General features: G+C 40.8%; 1 non-coding gene across 1 annotated transcript; it reads left to right on the forward strand.

The window, feature by feature from the left end:
- Positions 1-1,549: 1,549 nt before the first annotated feature.
- Positions 1,550-1,702, forward strand: LOC149168441 (5.8S ribosomal RNA). Its single transcript, XR_016260006.1, has one exon. It is a non-coding gene; the product is annotated as a 5.8S ribosomal RNA (ribosomal RNA).
- The last annotated feature ends 16,015 nt before the right edge of the window (positions 1,703-17,717 follow it).

The raw sequence follows: 17,717 nt of genomic DNA on the forward strand, positions 1-17,717 counted from the left end.
GAAAGTAGTTGTTCTCTTGTGATCTTGCAGGAAGTTGTAGCTGGATAAGCAAGAAGGCAAGTAGCTGTGAACACCCAAAGAGAAGGGAGACCGGATCGAGGGACAAACGGAAGACACCGGTAAGTCTATTGATCTCTCTTCTTTCACATTTCATAAAGGAAGAAACCAGTATAGCTGTACTCGTTTGTTGCTAAGGCACTGTTCACCTTAGGTGGATAGGATCATCCTGCATAGGCATTTTTCCCCACAACAATATGGTTAATAAAGTTCTGATGCACTAACTAAAGATAAACATTTAATGGATTAACTGAATCATAAGTTTACTGGATATACGTTAGTTGCATTAGACACAATTTCCTGTACATGCAAGTTCCCTTAACTGAAGTAGCGTATATGAATCTGACTATGGAAATGAAGAAGTTCTATTGATTTGACAATACTAATTCACCCCCCCCCTCTCAGTATTATTTCCAACATCATGTTGTTTCCTTTCCTTCTTTCTTTTGGCCCCTATCTTTATGGAGAAAAGGTGGGATTGTTGTGGATTAGTGTTCAGGAAGGATGAAAAGTAGTGCGAGTTCTGGGGGTGGCCACCTAGTCCTTCTCGATCATTGTCCCTTGCAGTTCCCCCCTTTTTGTGAAGGCACGGGGTTGGGGAAGTTTGTTCTCTATTTGAGCCTCCCCTTGTGAGCCGGTAGACATGTTCTTTCATGTTTTTTTCTTCCCTTCTTCCTTTCGGCCCCTAGCTTTATAGAGAAAAGGTGCGATTGTTGTGGATTGGTGTTCAAGAAGGAAGAAATGTAGTGTGAGCTCCCAGGGTGGCCACCCTAGTCCTTCTCAATTGTCATCTCCTACAGTTCCCTCCTTTTTGCCAAGGCACGAGGTTGGGGAATCTTGTTCATTGTTTGAAGCCTCCCCTTGTGAGCCGGTAGCCACGATTGATATCCCTTTCTTTCATCTTATTTTCTTCCCTTCTTCCTTCTGGCCCCTAGCTTTACAGTGAAAGGGTTGGATTGTTATGGATTGGTGTTTGGGAAGGATGAAGCACAATGTGAGCTCCCGGGGTGGCCACCCTAGTCCTTCTCGATCATCATCCCCTTCAATTCCTCCCTTTTTGCGAAGGCACAAGACATGGGAGGCTTGTGCCTTGCTTGAGCCTCCCATTGTGAGCCGGTAGCCATGTTTGATCTCTATTTTGGTCACCTTATTTTCTTCCCTTATTCCTTCTGGTCCCTATCTTTATGGAGAAAATGGGGAATTGTTGTGGACTGGTGTTCGGGAAGGATTAAAAGTAGTGTGAGCTCCCGGGGTGGCCACCCTAGTCCTTCTCGATTGTTGTTCCATGAATTTCCCCCATTTTTGTGAGGGAATGGGGCTTGGGGATATTGTTCTTTGTTTGAGCCTCCTCCTGTGAGGGTGGCATACACCTTTGTTTCTCTTTCTTTCATGCGTTTTTATTCCTTTCCTCCTTTTGGCGCTTAGCCTTACATTTGTTGTGGGGGTGCCGCTATTCAGTGTTGTGGCAGATTTTTCGGTTATACATTGAAACGAATATTGGCAACGAATATCTCATCTCTTGTTATGATGAAGAACGTAGCAAAATGCGACACTTAGTGTGAATTTCAAAATCTGTGAATCATCAAGTTTTTGAACGCAATTTGCGCTCGAGGCCATGGTCGAGGGCATGTTTGTTTGGGCGTCGCATCCCATTCAAACGTGCTCCCTAAAATATGTTAGGGAGCAGCAAAGCTAGTTGTCCATGCCCAATGCAATGCGTTTGGCTGAAATACCTCAAGCGATGTTTCGTGGCATGTGTCGGCGAGCGGTGATCTTTTCCCCTTGGATGGGCAGTTGGCATTAGCTGATGCGGGCTTTTTGTGGCATCGCTCAAACTTGCTTTGCTCTCTCTTGTCCTCCCATCAAGTAGGGAAGATTTAGTTCCAACTTTGTGACCTCAGCTTAGGTGAGATCACCTGCTTAGTTTAAGCATATAATTAAATGGAGGAAAAGAAACTTACAAGGATTCCCCTAGTAGCGGCGAGCAAACTGGGAAGAGCCCAACATGAAAATCGGGCGTTAGCGTCGCCTGAATTGTAGTCTATATAAGCATCCTCAGCAGTGGACCTGAGCTAAGTCCCTTGGAAGGAGGAACCTAAGAGGGTGACAGCCCTATCAGGCCGGGACCCTATTGCATCATGAGACGTTGTCGGCGAGTCGGGTTGTTTCGGAATGCAACCCTAATTGGGTGGTAAATTCCGCACAAGGCTAAATACGGGCGAGAGACCGATAACGAACAAGTACCACAAGGGAAAGATGAAAAGGAATTTAAAATAGAGTTAAAGAGTGATTTAAATTGCTAGGAGGAAAGTGGATGAAGGTGTTAGGGCCTAAATCTACCTCAGGCTGAGAAAGGCAGGTCTAGGGTAACATCAAACCACGCTTAACCTGGTAGCTAGCCCTACCAGGTCGGGAGAGGGCTCTCTCCTTGTCAATCTTAGGAAAATATAGCAAATGAGGCTTGATATGACTGATGTAAATACTAATTTTAGGCTAGTTATATGTTCAGAGGAGTTTGATTGAGTTTTATGTTGGTTTGCTGGATCAAATGTGAAAGGCAGTGTTGGGTCCAGGGAATGAACTCAGTCTTGCAGAGCTTTCTATGGGGTGAGGTAGGAAAATTATTTAGTACTTTGAATTAAGAGAATGGATACTCTTAAGACTGGTGAGGAGTTATAGATGGCATGAAAGTGTCATGATTCCTCTTCAAACAGTAGAAAACATGTAAAGCTAAACAAACCCTAAGGTGGAGCACTGCAACATCAATGATTTCCACCTTTATACTTGATTCATTTAGTTAAGCTGAAAAGAGAGAGATAATGGCACACATAAACACATGATAACTTGAATTACATAAGGAGAAACAATACTAAATCCCCTTGCCACAAGAATCCCACAAAATGATGCAAACCCTGGTCTCTTTCCTTGCCAAACTGCAGAAATGAATGTACAAAAATGCTCAAAGCATTCACAAGAGTCCAACCTTGACAAATCACTAAAAAACACATGATATAGAACTCCAAATCATCTGTGCTATCCTTCAGGGGTCGAATCCATGAGAAGAAGGTTGGTTTCAACCATATCTAAACTAGCAACACAAAAATAGTCAGTGGAACAGCTTGCCTCTAAAACCTAGGAACTGATTCATTCAACTCCAAACCACCTACAACTGATGTATCTACCTTATCAAGTCAATTTTTATCATTTTTACATTATATTACATCAATTTACATCATTTCACATCATCAATTTTACCATAAGACAGAAAAAGTCAAACTGGAAGAAAACTAGGTGAAAAACGGAGTTTTTGAGCAAAATTGGCACTTTTTCATCCTGTGCGTAGCGCCACTTTTTCTGTGCGTAGCACTTTTTCCCAGCTGATTTTGGAAGGCTTTCCAAGGTTGAAATCAGGTGCAAGATACCTCGTCAGAAATCCCTATGAGTCTACTTTCTGTAACAACTTGAATTTTTTGATTTGGAGTCCATTTGCCCCTTCAAAATGGAAATCTTCCAAGCCTACTTCCTGTGTGGCCAAAAAGTGGCAGAGACGGCATTTTTGAGGTGTTTTTGGCCCTTTTGGAGGTTCAAAACTTGTCAAAATTTCCTAGTAATTTTTGAGCATCCATAAATTTTCATAGGGAATCCAAAAATACAAATTTTTCTTCCAAAGGAGGTCCCTATTCAAAGCGAGCACCAGGTGGCGCTACGCACCAGATGAAAAAACCTGCTTTTTCCTTGAAAAATCCAAAATTGCCAAAAGTTTACCAAATTTCTTGAAATTTGGCATGATTGAACTGCATCAAGTACTATGGTGGGCCAATGAATCTTCAGCCAAGATCTTGAGCTTATATTTCTCTTTCTTGCTCCTCAAAGTCTTTCTCAACTTGGCTTTTAGGCACCTTATCCTAATTTTGCAAATTTTGTTTCGTGCCAAATAGTGATAAGCCATGTGCCGCAACATCTTTTTCTCCTTATTGGCTTTATCAAGTAGCTTCTCCAAGTGCATATTTTCCCTCTCTAGAGCCAAGATTCCAGGTCAACATCAATCTCTTTCTCAAGGGGTGTCAATTTGACTCTCTTTCTTTTTGTTGCTTGCCTGTTTTCCCTTATGGTTTGTAGCTCCATGATTGCCTGATTATCCTCCAATTGCTTATTCCATTACTCAAAGTAATTAATGATCCACTTAGCCCTTTCAAGGTTAAGAGATAAGTCATGGATTTCAGCTTCTTTTTCTTTGATGATCTCCTTGAGTCTTGAGCTTTAGGAACCCAAATCAGTACCCTCCTCCTGAATCAAAATAAAATATTTCTCTTGACCTTCAAAAGGCCCTTCCTCATGCAATGGTTGTTTCCCTTTATCCTGTACCTACTTTGCTGAAGAGAAGAAAAATACCCTTTCACCCTGGGTGAAAATAGCATTTTCCTGTGGTCTAATGAAGGAAATGAGACCCCTTCCACCCCAGGTGGAGATAGTACTCGTTGGCAGTTGCAAATAATCTCCTTGTGACTTTTTCATAAGTGACAAATACTGGCACACCTGTAGCTTGAGTTTCATGAACCTCTGGTTGATTTAAAGGCCCTCCTTCCTCTTGAAACACTGATGGGGTCACTTGAGGGCTTTTGAAAACCTCATGTGAAATGAAAGTATCCCCTGAAACATTCAACAAACTCAGTTGATGCAAAACAACAATCTTGATCAATGAAAAATGATAAATGTTGTTGAACTGTTCATAAAGAGGTTTTCTTTGCACCAATGTGGCCATTTTCTCAATATTTCTGCATATGAAATAGGGGAGGTTCATCATCCTCACTCTAGTGAAATGCATCAATAATCTAACATGATAAGTGTACAAACAAGAAAATCTCCCTTCATAGGTGAAGTATTTGATAATAAGCTTTATGAGTGGAGCATAAGTGTCCTGTAGGTATCTAAAAGAAAAGACCCTACTGATTTGCTTTTGCTAACTAGCCTTGACATAAGGCTCATAATGCTCTTTGCCCACAAGTTGTCCTTTGTTCCACTGTTCACCTACATTTGGAATACATGTTGCTGCAGCTATGGTTTCAGGTGTCAAAGTGAAGGAAACACTTGCTAAGTTCACCTGGCCATTGCGAAGATGAAGGGAAAATAGCGTGGCAAGTTCATGGTGGTATTTCATCCTCTCCACCATCTCACAAAATTGGTAGCAAGACTGATGTTTAAAACATGTTACTGCAAGAGGACAAGCTAGTAACTCTGTGAGTGTAGTGGGCTCCTCCCGCATTGTTATCAGGAAAACTAGTGTCTATGTAGAGCTGCTAGTCCTACTAAGGCTATTAGCTACCTTAGAAACAGACAAACTAAAACTACTTTTGTTTTCCTTTATGTGAAGTAGATAAGAGGGGAACAAATGAGACCAACCTCTGTCTTGTGCTTGGTTCCTTGCTTGATTCCTCTCCCTTCTGATAGATCTTTGCCACTCGCTTCCTCATCTACCCAGCTTCAAAGAGCACCTGTGGAATCAAAGCAGCATAACACTATCCAAGAACAGAGATCTACTAACATAAACAATATAGGACCAGATATATATTGACCACACAAATGCATATATCATCAATCATACAAGAATGTGGAGGAAAACTTGAATAGCTTTATTAATATCAAGAAAAAAGAAGAGGATTACAACCAATTGTTCTAACCCAGTGTCATCCTCTCAGCAAGAAAGCCCTTCTTCACCTCATGAAAAGTTTAGATCACCCAACACAATGATGTTACACCAAGAAACCAGCAACACTTCCTTACAAGATGCAAAATTCCAGCCTCTGGATCTCTGGGATGAGGGATCCATTTATAGATGTTTGCAAGGGGGGTGAGTCAACTTTTGAGATTTTATTAGTGTCCTCTCTCTGATAGTTCTTGATTCCACTTGGAGATTGATGATCTCTTACTCATCCTTGGGCGAATGCAGAGAGGCAAGTGTCACAGGAGAAGTTTCTGGAAGATTCCATGATCCTCCACCTCGCAGATTGACCCTTCCATTTGTCTACTCTCGCCCATCGCACCCCATAGAAGGAATTTTTAGTATGCATCGCACCTCCCATGTGCATTTAGGTGGGATGCAGCGCACTTTGACCATGGAGCAGGTGAGATGGTCCAGTTTTGACCAGTTCTGAGTAGGTTTTCATGGAGAACTTCTGAGAGATGATGTAGTCAGCTAACCTTGTTCTTTTAGGGGTCGGAACAACACTTTTAGGGACATAGGAGCCCTTGGTTTATGGAAATTTATGATTGGGGTTGCAGTGCCCAAAAATGTCTATAACAGTTGCCCCCTAAAGCATGAGGTTGTTAATATTTTGATGTCTGGTGAATGCTTTATCATGAGGATCCAAATTTTTTCAAGCTAGGAGGCGATTTGTAATAAGATACAATACAATACATTATCTTCATAATATTTTCATGATCTAGCTAAGGTGGGCATTCCCATGCTCAACTTTATAAATTCATTTTCATGTACATAAGACAGACAATCGTCTGTGTGCAGACTGATGATTCTGGTAGAGAAATCATCCCTTGGGTTGGATGATTATCTGTGCAGCAATGATGTACATTTGATGTCTTTATTTTCCTGAATATATATCGCAGCCCAGATGGATGAAACTAGATCTGGGGTCTTCAATCTCATTCGATCTTCACTCAAAGTACAAGTCGATCCATGTGAGAGATGTTCTGGAGTCGAACATGCAAAGACATCACCTGATTACCAGCCAATGATGTAAGCTGTTAACAGGCATGAAAGGAATCACCGATAATGATTATGACCCTCAAGGTACTACAGTACAATTCACGTGGTGTGAATAAGGGACTTGGCATCGAACACCACGCAAAATATTTCGGTCGAAGGCCATTGATGTAAACCTATCGCTGGAAGTGAGAAGCTTGCCATTGAGGCATGCAAGCTTCAAAGTACTGAAAGGGTTGTTCCTAGATTGACTTCCTGGATAATGAGCTGACGTTGACAAGAAGTGATCCATCATAGGAGGGCCTTAGTGAATCCCACATCAATGACATGGAATGGAGCAAATGTTTTTAATGGAGGTGAAAACGATCTGACGACATAAGGTTCAGGGTGGCGGTCATGAAAGAATGGAGCATAAATGTATTGCAGTGGATGAGACACATGTGAATTCTCTGAGGGACTTCTCTTGAACATATCGGCGTCACTGACATGATGGATTGGTAGCGTTAACCCCAAATATGGATGGTGTGATGGACCAATGGTGATATGACCGGTGAACAGAACAACCCAACCTGACTCGGATGCGGAGTGAAAGTGTCATGTTCAAAAGCGACTTGCTACCAACAAAGTTTCTTCAAGTTTTCTTCTCAATTTTTCCCCAGTCATTACTGACCAGTACCTCTTTATTTTTGTCAGGCTTGAGTAGGATAACATATGCTTGTTCTATAATTTTCCCTTCGGGCAAACCCATCGCTATGTTTTGACGATCCTAGCGATAATGAAACTCATTCTTGTCTGTATGGACAAGTTTGTCGCTATTCGTTTTTAACAAGTTTAATGACAAAGATAACTCAGTGCTTTTCAATTTTAGAGAGTCAGAAAAGGGACGTAAAGAAATCTCCAATATTTATTTTTCGTCATATAATCCCTTAAGTCCGAAAAAGTATAAAATAATACAGAAGGGATGGATTTTTGGTAATTTTAACGAGCCAAACAAAACAAGCGCTCAATATTTTTGTGTAATAGTCCCTCAGGTCCAAAAAGATTAAAATCTAAAGGAGGGATAATACTTCAGGTCACTTTAACGAGCTGGAGAGGCAAATTTCTCGACAATATTTTCATATTTTATGAGTCAGATGAAAAGAGCTTAAAGGAGACTCATTTTTCGAGGAACGAGTGATAAATTCGAGTAGCAACTAATTCCAGGTAACGTTTGGAATTTTCCAATCACGACAGTGTCACAAGGATGGCTAACAGGATCACTCTTCGCAACTGTTCCTCAAAAAGGGTAAACAATCAAATGGAGGTGAATGATCGGCCAATATAGAGTGGAGGTGATGATGAGAACACGACCAAGGCTTCAAAGGCTAATGATAATGCATTCATAATGGTTATTTACTGGAAATTGGTTCATTTTTTAATGAGCTTAAACTCTGGGGGAACATTTTCTCATTGCTTATGTTTATTTTTTAACGAGCTTGAATTCCGTGTTAAAACTGCTCGATATAATGGTCATTGATTACTTTCATTTTACCATTGACAACTTTGTTCCTTCAAAGGTTATACTGCCTATTCAATTGCTTCATAAAACTAGTTAGAAACAAATAATATATGCTTGAAAAATGAGTCAAAACACTAATATTTTACTTGAATTACGTGAAAAGTAATTTAAAAGTGGTTTTTTACCTCTTATTTTACCATTTCATTTGAACTTTTGTTTGTTGGAGCTTTGGAGGTTCTTTCCCCCTTAATTTTCACTAGCTGATTCCAAGAGATTTTTTGGACGATTCTTGACACCGTCTGGACTAGGTAGGAGCTAAACCTGAGCTCTTCAGTTTCATTCTTTCCTTTTTGAATTCTGAGCATGTTTTCTGGTTTTTCTGAGCCTCTAGGGTTTGAAAAACTCGCCCTGGCTCTATCGCACCTTTTCTATATCGAAAGGTGCAATGCATGTTGGCTTGGCCATTGGCCAGTCAACATGCATCCCACCCAGAACACTGCTGGGGGTGCGATGGGCGCAAAGAGGGAAATTTGTGCACAGTTTTTCATGGAAATTTTTGCCTGTTTTTCACCTAATCAGGATCTTGACTCTCCTCTTGTTTGTTTTCAAAGATTCATCGGAGCAAAATTCCTGTTACATGGCGAGAACGCGAGCATGAAGAAGAGGACATGCTTGCTTTACATGATCTGGTTATGGTAAATTCACTGTGGAACTGTCGCCTATTCAAGTTTTTCTGCATCTCTAGCATGGGGCAACAAATCAACTTGTTGCAATATTTTCTTGATGCATGGGATCCTACCAACCAGGTGTTCTAGATTAGGGGCAAATCTATCCCTTTAACTGTCGTGGACATCTATTTTTTGACCGGCTTATTCAGGCGTGGTGCCCCTATCTCATTATCAGGTTCAGCCCGTGGGGGTGAATCCGTGAGAGATTACATTCACAGGTATTGCAAAGAGGGATCTCAGATGAGTAAGGACGGCAAGATCAATATCTGAGATGTCACTGACAGGTCCTTGAGGACCATTCTATTCACTTCTGCTAGACTGGATGGTAGTGCGGCTCTTCATGTGGCCAACAGGTCTTATATGCAGTATGCCTTAGAATGCCTTGACCCAAAGGTGTTCAACTAGTGTGATGCAGTACTCTCTGTGATGAAAGAACAACTGACTAAGGTGAAAAATGGAAGATTGAAGAACTTTGGATATGGTTCTATTTTGACCGCTTTTGCCTTGGAAAAGATCCCGCTGACGCAGCTGCAGTATGCTTCACTAGTTTACCTCCACCGATTGAGCCACGGATGCAGAGATGGGTCGACCTTATGGCCAGACATGCTGGTCAGTCCCAGGTTTCCTGTTCTGACACCTTCTTCAAGTGGTTCAACCATCAGGAGATGGTTTTTTCCGAGTATCCATATGTTGGTATGGATTTTCGGGGTGATCCGGATTTGGTACTGCCGACTGGCGAGTACTGGGGTGTCATCGTTAAATTCTCTAACCATATCTCTGTTTATCATTTCTTTTATAATGTTCTTGTGCTTTCTTCTATCAGGACTAATCAAAACTCATGTGCTCATGCAGATGTTGGACCAGTTTGGCCAGTAGTATGCCTGAGAGTGCCAGTTACCGCTCTAGTAGGAGAGGTTGTGGGAAGGGCTATCCTTCGCGACCTTGATGTGGCCGAGACTCTTTTAGCATTGCAAGATCAGGTCGAAGGCCTCACTCTTAGTATTCCAGACGTGCGGCCTAACGAGCTACCTCTGAGGTTGCAGCAACATACTACCGGCATGCCGAGTCGATGGACTAGGCTTTTACGCATGATTTCACAGGTGGTGACTTGTTATCACCAGCATCATTAGACTAGGGTGCCCCCTAGCATTTTGAGTTTTGGGTCATCTGACCAATTTTGTCTTGGTTACAGAACATTATGTGTAAACCATAAATATATATATATATATATATATATATATATATATATATATATATATATATATATATATATATATATATATATATATATTGATTTTCGGAGTTTTATTTTGGTTAAGTTACATGATACTAATGCAAATATTGATGAAATGCTTCTTTTTATGAATGTTGCAAATGTCTATCTAACACATAATTTTCTAATGAGTCTGCTAATGTGTTTAAGTTTATGGAAATATGCTGATATTGAATGAAATCAAATTGCCTTTCCAAAATTTTGACCCTTAGGAACATGCGATAGATAGCTGGATTTCTGACGGAGTAGATACCAGTGAGCTGTAGTATGACGAGTTGTGAGTCTAGCCTAATGACAAGTCAGCGTATGCCATGTTTGATGGAATTAGAGAGAAGTTCTATCAATGCGCTATATTCAGCGATGTTATTTGTTGACTGACCAATACATACCCCTCTAAAACTTACTAACTCACCGCTTGGATAAAAAATGGCCCAGGCCGCAGAAGATAGGTTCTGCGAATTACGACTCGCTTTGTTGGCATACCAACAAAAGATTCCAATAGGTTCGACATCTGTAAAAAGTGGATTACTTGACCAAAACAATTACTCTTAGCGAAAAAAAAAATGTAACAAAAGCATATGGGTTACTACACTGAATCATGCATAGTAATGCTTAAGGTACAACCCGTTACAGGGTTGCGCCAGTGGAATCCCATCATAATCCACTAACTCGTAGGCCCCTTTTGCTAATACACATTTAACAATATAGGGCCCATCCACAAATACTTGAAATTACCTGCTCCCAATTTATCAGATTCCTGGTCATAAAGTAAGACCAAGTCACCTTCTGAGAAGACACGAGGTTTGACATTTTTGTCGAACTACGCCTTGACTCATTTCTTATGGGCTTCGTTAGCCAAAGCAGCATCACGACGGGTTTCATCCAATTGGATTAGTTCCAAGAAACGAGCCTCCTCTTCTGAAGTTCTTGGGAGAAGGTCGACTACGAGTTTGAGGGACGAGATCTCACACTGAACTGGTAAGATTGATTCTAGGCCATACACTAGTTAAAAGGGTGTAAACCTAGTTGCATTTCTTACCGATGTTTGGTATGCCCACAAGGCTGAGTACAGGATCAGGTGCCAACTCCTTTTGTGGACTGCAATCATCCTTTGCAGCATCTGCTTTAGGACTTTGTTGATTGCTTCAACTTGTCCGTTGGCCTGTGGGTAATATGGAGTAGAGCTGTCGTGTGACAACCCCAATTTGGCAGCCAATTCAACCATCATGTGATTGTGAAAATGTGATCCATGATCTATGACTATGGCCTGTGGAATGCCGAATCTGGCGACTACATGATTGAAAAAGAAAAGGGCAGTTGTTTCACCGATGTTGTTTAATGTAGGCATCGCCTCGGCCCATTTGGTAAAATACCGCGACTATGATATACCCCTGTCGAGGTGGGGTTACATGTCATGAAATCTATGCCCCATTTGGCGAATGGCCCAACAACAACTATTGGTTGCAGGGGTGTGTGTGGTCTTCTAGTTTTTCTATCGAAAATTTGACATGCATGGCAACTTTTGACTGCGGTTATGCAATATTTGAACATTGTTGGCCAGAAGTATCCTGCTCATAAAAAAATTTGCTTCGTAGCATAACCAAATTGATGCCCCCCACACGCGCCTGATTGACAATCATTCAGGACTTTTTCGTCCTCCTCATGGGTGAGGCACCTCCTCAGAACTGTATCGACACCACGATGGTAAAGCGTATCACCGATGATCATGTAGTCTTTTGATTGGTATCGAATATGTTTTTGTTCTGAGCGAGAGGTATTAGACCTATATTTTTGGGTTTGGAGATAGATGATTATATCTCCATACCACAGATTGCTTGAAGATATCAGAAACAAAGATTCATCCATGATGGTTTCTTCAGATGTTTCATCGTTGGATGACGATGGGAGATCACATAGTAATTTCGTGAATACGAGGGATTTCTTCGATTTGGATTTTACAAATTCCATATCAAACTCTTGAATAATTTCTATCCATTTTGAATATTTTCCCCCCAGCAACTATCGCGACAATATATAAGTCATGGGGTTGCAATCTGACAAAATGTAGTTTTTCGAAAGAGGACGTAGTGTCGAAATCTCTGTATCGCTTGAACAGCTATGAGAGCCAGATTTTCAACATAGGAATACTTTCTTTTTGTATCATTTAAGTTTCTACTCAAATAATATATAGGATTTTCAATTCCATTGTCTTCTTGTACCAAAACCATTGCGATGGTTGTATCTGCTGCAGCGAGATACAGGTTAAAGTCTTTTTGATAATCAGGAGCATACATTAATGATGCTTTCATTAGGGATTCCTTTAAAGCATCAAAGGAGGCTTGCGCGACCTTATCCCAGATGAAGGGTACTTCTTTTTTCAATAGAAATGTATAACCTTTAGCAAGCTCAGCGTAATTTTGAATGAACCTCCTCAGAGAGTTTGCTTTCCCTTGGAGCTTCTGAATCTGAAGCAAATTTGAAGGTGGAGGAAAATTTATGATTGCATGAACCTTACATGGGTTGAGACAAATCCCGTCCTTTGAGACTACAAAGCCAAGTAAACAACCAGAACTGAAACAGAACACACATTTCTGTGGATTGAGTCGTATCTTGTAGTGTCGGCAACGTAGAAATATCGCTCTTAAACGCTGCGGATGTTCGGTCCGTTTTCGTGAATGAGCTGAAAGATCATCGAGATATGGTTGAACGATGTTTTTGATGTCATGGAAGGCATAATTCATTGCCCTCTGAAATGTTTCCCCTACGTTTTTTAAACCAAAGGGTAACTTGCGATATGAAAATGTGCCCCACGGAAAAATAAATGCAATCTTTGACTGGTCCTGTGGGCGGATATTTATTTGATTATACCCGGAGAATCCATCCATAAAAGAAAATATTTCACATCTGGTGCATTCATCAATTATCTAGTCAATAAAGGGTGTAGGGTAGTTGTATTTTGGACAAGCTTGATTTACATCCCTATAATTGATGCACGCTCTAATCGTTCCTTGTTTTTTCATTACAGGAACAATGTTCGATACCCAATCGGTTAGAGGAACCGGGTAAATAAAACTAGCATGGAGAAGTTTTTCAACTTCTGCCTTGATGGCAACGAATTTCTTGGGGTGCACCTGCCGTAGCCGTTGTCGTACTAGTTTGACATCTGGATACATCTTTATTTCATGTTCAACTATACTCGAGTCAATGCCTGGCATTTCATCATATGACCAAGAAAAGACATCTCTAAATTTGTGAAAAAGAACTTTGTATATTTCTAGTTTTGAAGGAGAACAACATTTTCCAACATAAATATTCTCTACAACATCTGTTTTGGTCGAGATATTTATGGCGATAGTCTCTTCAATATTGGAAAAGTTTCGCTCGGAATCCATCGTGTTTACATTATTTCATAGGAAATAAAAAACTGAAGGATGATGAAGGTCATCAGGAGTATCTTCTTGACAATCCGGAAGATGGGAACGATGGTGGTAATTTTCCCATGGCACCCCGTCAATTATCATTGACTGAACAATTCCTTCGTTGGTGTAATGCACTTGTGACCAGGGATCTGAAGGGGTGCCATATTCCTTAGACTTGTCTATCCAAATGCTTGATGAGCATTGATTTGGGTCTACCTCCCATGCCAAAAACATTGATTGCTACAATATTTCTATTGGGCTTGGAGGCAATACCTGTAGATGATCCATGTTAATATCGTTTTCTGAGATCTTTTGAATAGAATATATCATATTGTAGGTTCCTATTGTCGCCACTTCCACCAGATTGATTGGAGGCGGGAGGGCAAAAGTCCCCATTAATATAGGGTCTTTTAGTAGGCCTACTCTGATATTTTGAAGCGAATGGGGGCTTCCATGGATCATCGGAATGATTCCCGTAACTTGGGAACTATTTCGGAGAAATGTTTGTTGGTCGACGATTGTAATTCTTCCTTGAAAAGGAAATGCAATATTCCTAAAGTAGGTCGACACAACCGCAACCATAGCATATATCCAGGGCCTTCCCAGTAGGATGTTGTAATTGAGGTTTCCGTCGATTACTTCAACATCTATTTCTACTGTTTTTCCCCCCAGATCAACTTGCAAGTTACTTAGAATCCCATATGGGGTATATGTTCATCCATCAAATGCTTTTAATGTCATTGAGAATCGCGACAAGGTTGGAGATCCTAAAGTTTTCCAGCAACTCATTGATATAATACATGTAGATGCCCCCTCATCAATAATTGTTCGATGAACAGTTTTGTTGAGGGCTTTCACTTGAATGAGGAAAGCTAGTTGAGCTGGTAACTGAGGATTGTATCCTTTATGATTAAAGGATACAAGATTAGAATCCTTTCGGTCAATCCCACCTATTGCTAATAATAAATCCTGCTTTTGGGAGGGGCAATTTTGCAGTACCTCAAGTGTCGACATAGCGGATGGCAATTGGGCCAGATCTTCCACTATATTATAATGTTGTGCTACTCTGGCACACAGATTAAATGTCGACTTGTGTACTACTCCCTTTGGAGATTTTATTGTCAGCTCTGGAATGATGGGCGGTGCAACTTCTGTCGAAGTTGTTGTCAAACTACTAGGTTGATCTTTATTCTGGTTGTTCGACAGCTGTGGATTCACGTAATCTTTATTCCTTGTCGTTATCAAATCATCATTTTTTTGTTTCGAAACCGACAACATCAGTACTTGGGATGGGGAAGCATTATCACTGGCAACCAGATTTGTTCCTGGATTTGGAAACAGATCAGTTAATACCGCTGAGGTCTTCGAATTCTTGAAGAATTTTCTAAGCTCAGTTTTATATGGACACTCTCTTGTCCAATGATCCTCATCACATATAAGACATGGACAATTTGGTTTCTTATCTCCAGAAGGGTTTGCAAAAGATTTCTCAGGTGATGATTCCTCCTATTTCTTCTTCTTCCCTTTTTTTTTCTTCTTGCCTCCTCGTTGCTTGGTTTCTTTGCCTTTGTCTGTTGAGATGGCATTTACGTCCGAGACGAGAAGTTCTTCTTTTGCATTTTGACTAGAAATATTATGGGCCTTTTTAGATGTAGCCTTTTTTGATTTCATGTCTATCGTACCAATCACGCCATCACTGGCATGAGAGTCATTGTTTGATTTAGGAGGAGGAACAGAAAATTCCGGTCTGGGAGCATCAGGTATTTTATCATAGAGCATGCCAGACTAAGTATAAATCAAGTCTAAATATTGCGCATGAGCAATAACTTGCTCTTCAGTGATGACTCCTCCCTTTGCCACATCTTCTGTAATGGAAGGTAATAATGACTTAATAAACCATTCAGCTAAAAGCTGATCAAGAACATATGGTTTTACCATTCTACGACAATGTTGCCACTCATGAATATGATCGAATATGTGAGTGGCCGTCGTTTGCTTGAAATTGGTAAGAAGTTCTGTTCCCATTTCGTAGCTTATGGGTAACTGAAAATGGGTTAAAAAGGTTGTGGCTAGGGTATTGAAGTTATCAAACGAAGCTCTAGGTAATTCGATATACCATTTTGCTACCAGACCAGTTAACGTTCTCTGAAAAAGGCGAAGCCTAATCGAATCATCATTTATGGTGTTTGATGAACACCACAGATGAAATGTCATCACATGATTCGACGGGTCTTCACCTGGATTCCCATTAAATTTAGGAATATCTGACGGAAGTTTATGCAGAATCGCTGGCCACCAAGGGGTGTAAGCAATTGGATCGTTCGTTAGCCAATTTAGATACGGTAACTCTAAAGTCGCCACAAAGGGTAACTGTTGATTTAGGTTTGGCGAAGCATACCCAGGATAAGATGGAATTGCCTGGGCAGTTGGTCTTTGCATACCAGCATAATGCATTTGATGCTGGTAACTCTGGTAAGGTTGATGGGCATAACCATTGTAGAATGGTTGATTTTGACTGTTTTAAATATACGACTGCCCATTATTTGCAAAGATTTGTTGCTCATATCCTTGGTAAACTTGTTGGAATTGTGGCTGTTGGTATTGCACCAGCCATGGTTGTGAAGCCATGTGTTGTTGTCAAATACTGGCTGTTTGACCAAGATGAGGGGTAATTATACCTGTTTGGGCCTATGTCATTCCACTAGTTGGTGATTATGTTTGTGTCGCAGGGATAAGAGGCTGTTGTATTACAACTTGAGAAACCTGAGGTTGACATACAACAGGCAACGCTTGTACTTGCGACACCGTCACAATAGCCGGCGTAGTTGGTATATTTGACATAAGTAAACATTGTTGCATCGAATATACAACTCTTGGTTGTTGAGGCAGTATTGGCACCCAACCGCTAGATGTAATTCCAGCATAACCTGAATTTTGTTTTGAACTTTCGTATGGTTGTCCTCCCGGAGGAGACAATGAAAGGGTATATTGCCCCCCATACGGCGGTAATCCGGTACTCAAAGGAATGGTTTGTCCTTGACGACCGGACTACCCAAATTGACACTGTGAAGGATTAATTTGCTGAGACTCAACATAAGAGTTCCCGGATATTATTCCGGATGAACAAACAAGAACGGACCATACTGTCGAAATAGCCCCTGAGTGGGCCCCATCTAGCGATTGAGAGCTAGTTGGGATAGATGGTATGCCGACGAACATTGTTGGAGTGACAGCAGGAAGTTCTGCTGTTGCTGTGTCAGATGACATAGTCCTAGATGTCGATGGTTGTTCAGACATTTCGACTCTATCCAAAAGATTTCCTAGCGATTCTATAGAAGCTTCCGATAACGGTAGACTAATCTCTGATGAAGAAGGATATACGGTGATCCCAACTCCGAATTGCGATGGAGTACTAGATGGAGGATCCTCCACAATCTCTTATATAGCAATCCGACCAGGTGGAAGAGGTAGACCGTTAAGTCCGTAAAATATTTCTGGTGCCGAAGAAGGTATAGAATCTGCAGCGACAGATGTTTTGGGAATAACACCTTCCGAATCAGCCATAGATGGAGCTGGTTCAGTAATACAAGTGTTTACCTTCACACTAGGATCAACTGTACTATCCTTTGGTGGCTACGGAACTTCTTCTGTAAAGGCAGGGATACCAGAAATGTTTGGAGTAACCGGAGTCTCCGATGGTGTTGGAACACTTGTTCTAATTTTACCATGGGATTTGGAACTAGTTAAATGAGTTCGCTTCGTCCGTAACAGTTTTGATTCTAGAGACAAAGATGATTGACTCGTAAGCCTCCGCAAATGATAGGGTTTCAATTGACTTTCTTCCACAATTACAGATTACTCGATCAACTAAAAATCAAGGGGAAATATGTTTCCAAATTAAATGAATTTTAGATGCTTTGACACAACTTGTTTTTTCAATTTTTAAGAGTCGAGAAAAAACAAAAGATGACTCTAGTCGCCTTTGATTTTTAATGAGCTTGAAGTGACAAGTGCTCAGATGGAC

This window comes from Pinus tabuliformis, chromosome 4_2 (genome assembly GCF_031772625.1).
Source record: "Pinus tabuliformis cultivar Carrire ecotype Pingquan chromosome 4_2, CPIR1, whole genome shotgun sequence".
NCBI lineage: Eukaryota > Viridiplantae > Streptophyta > Pinopsida > Pinales > Pinaceae > Pinus > Pinus tabuliformis.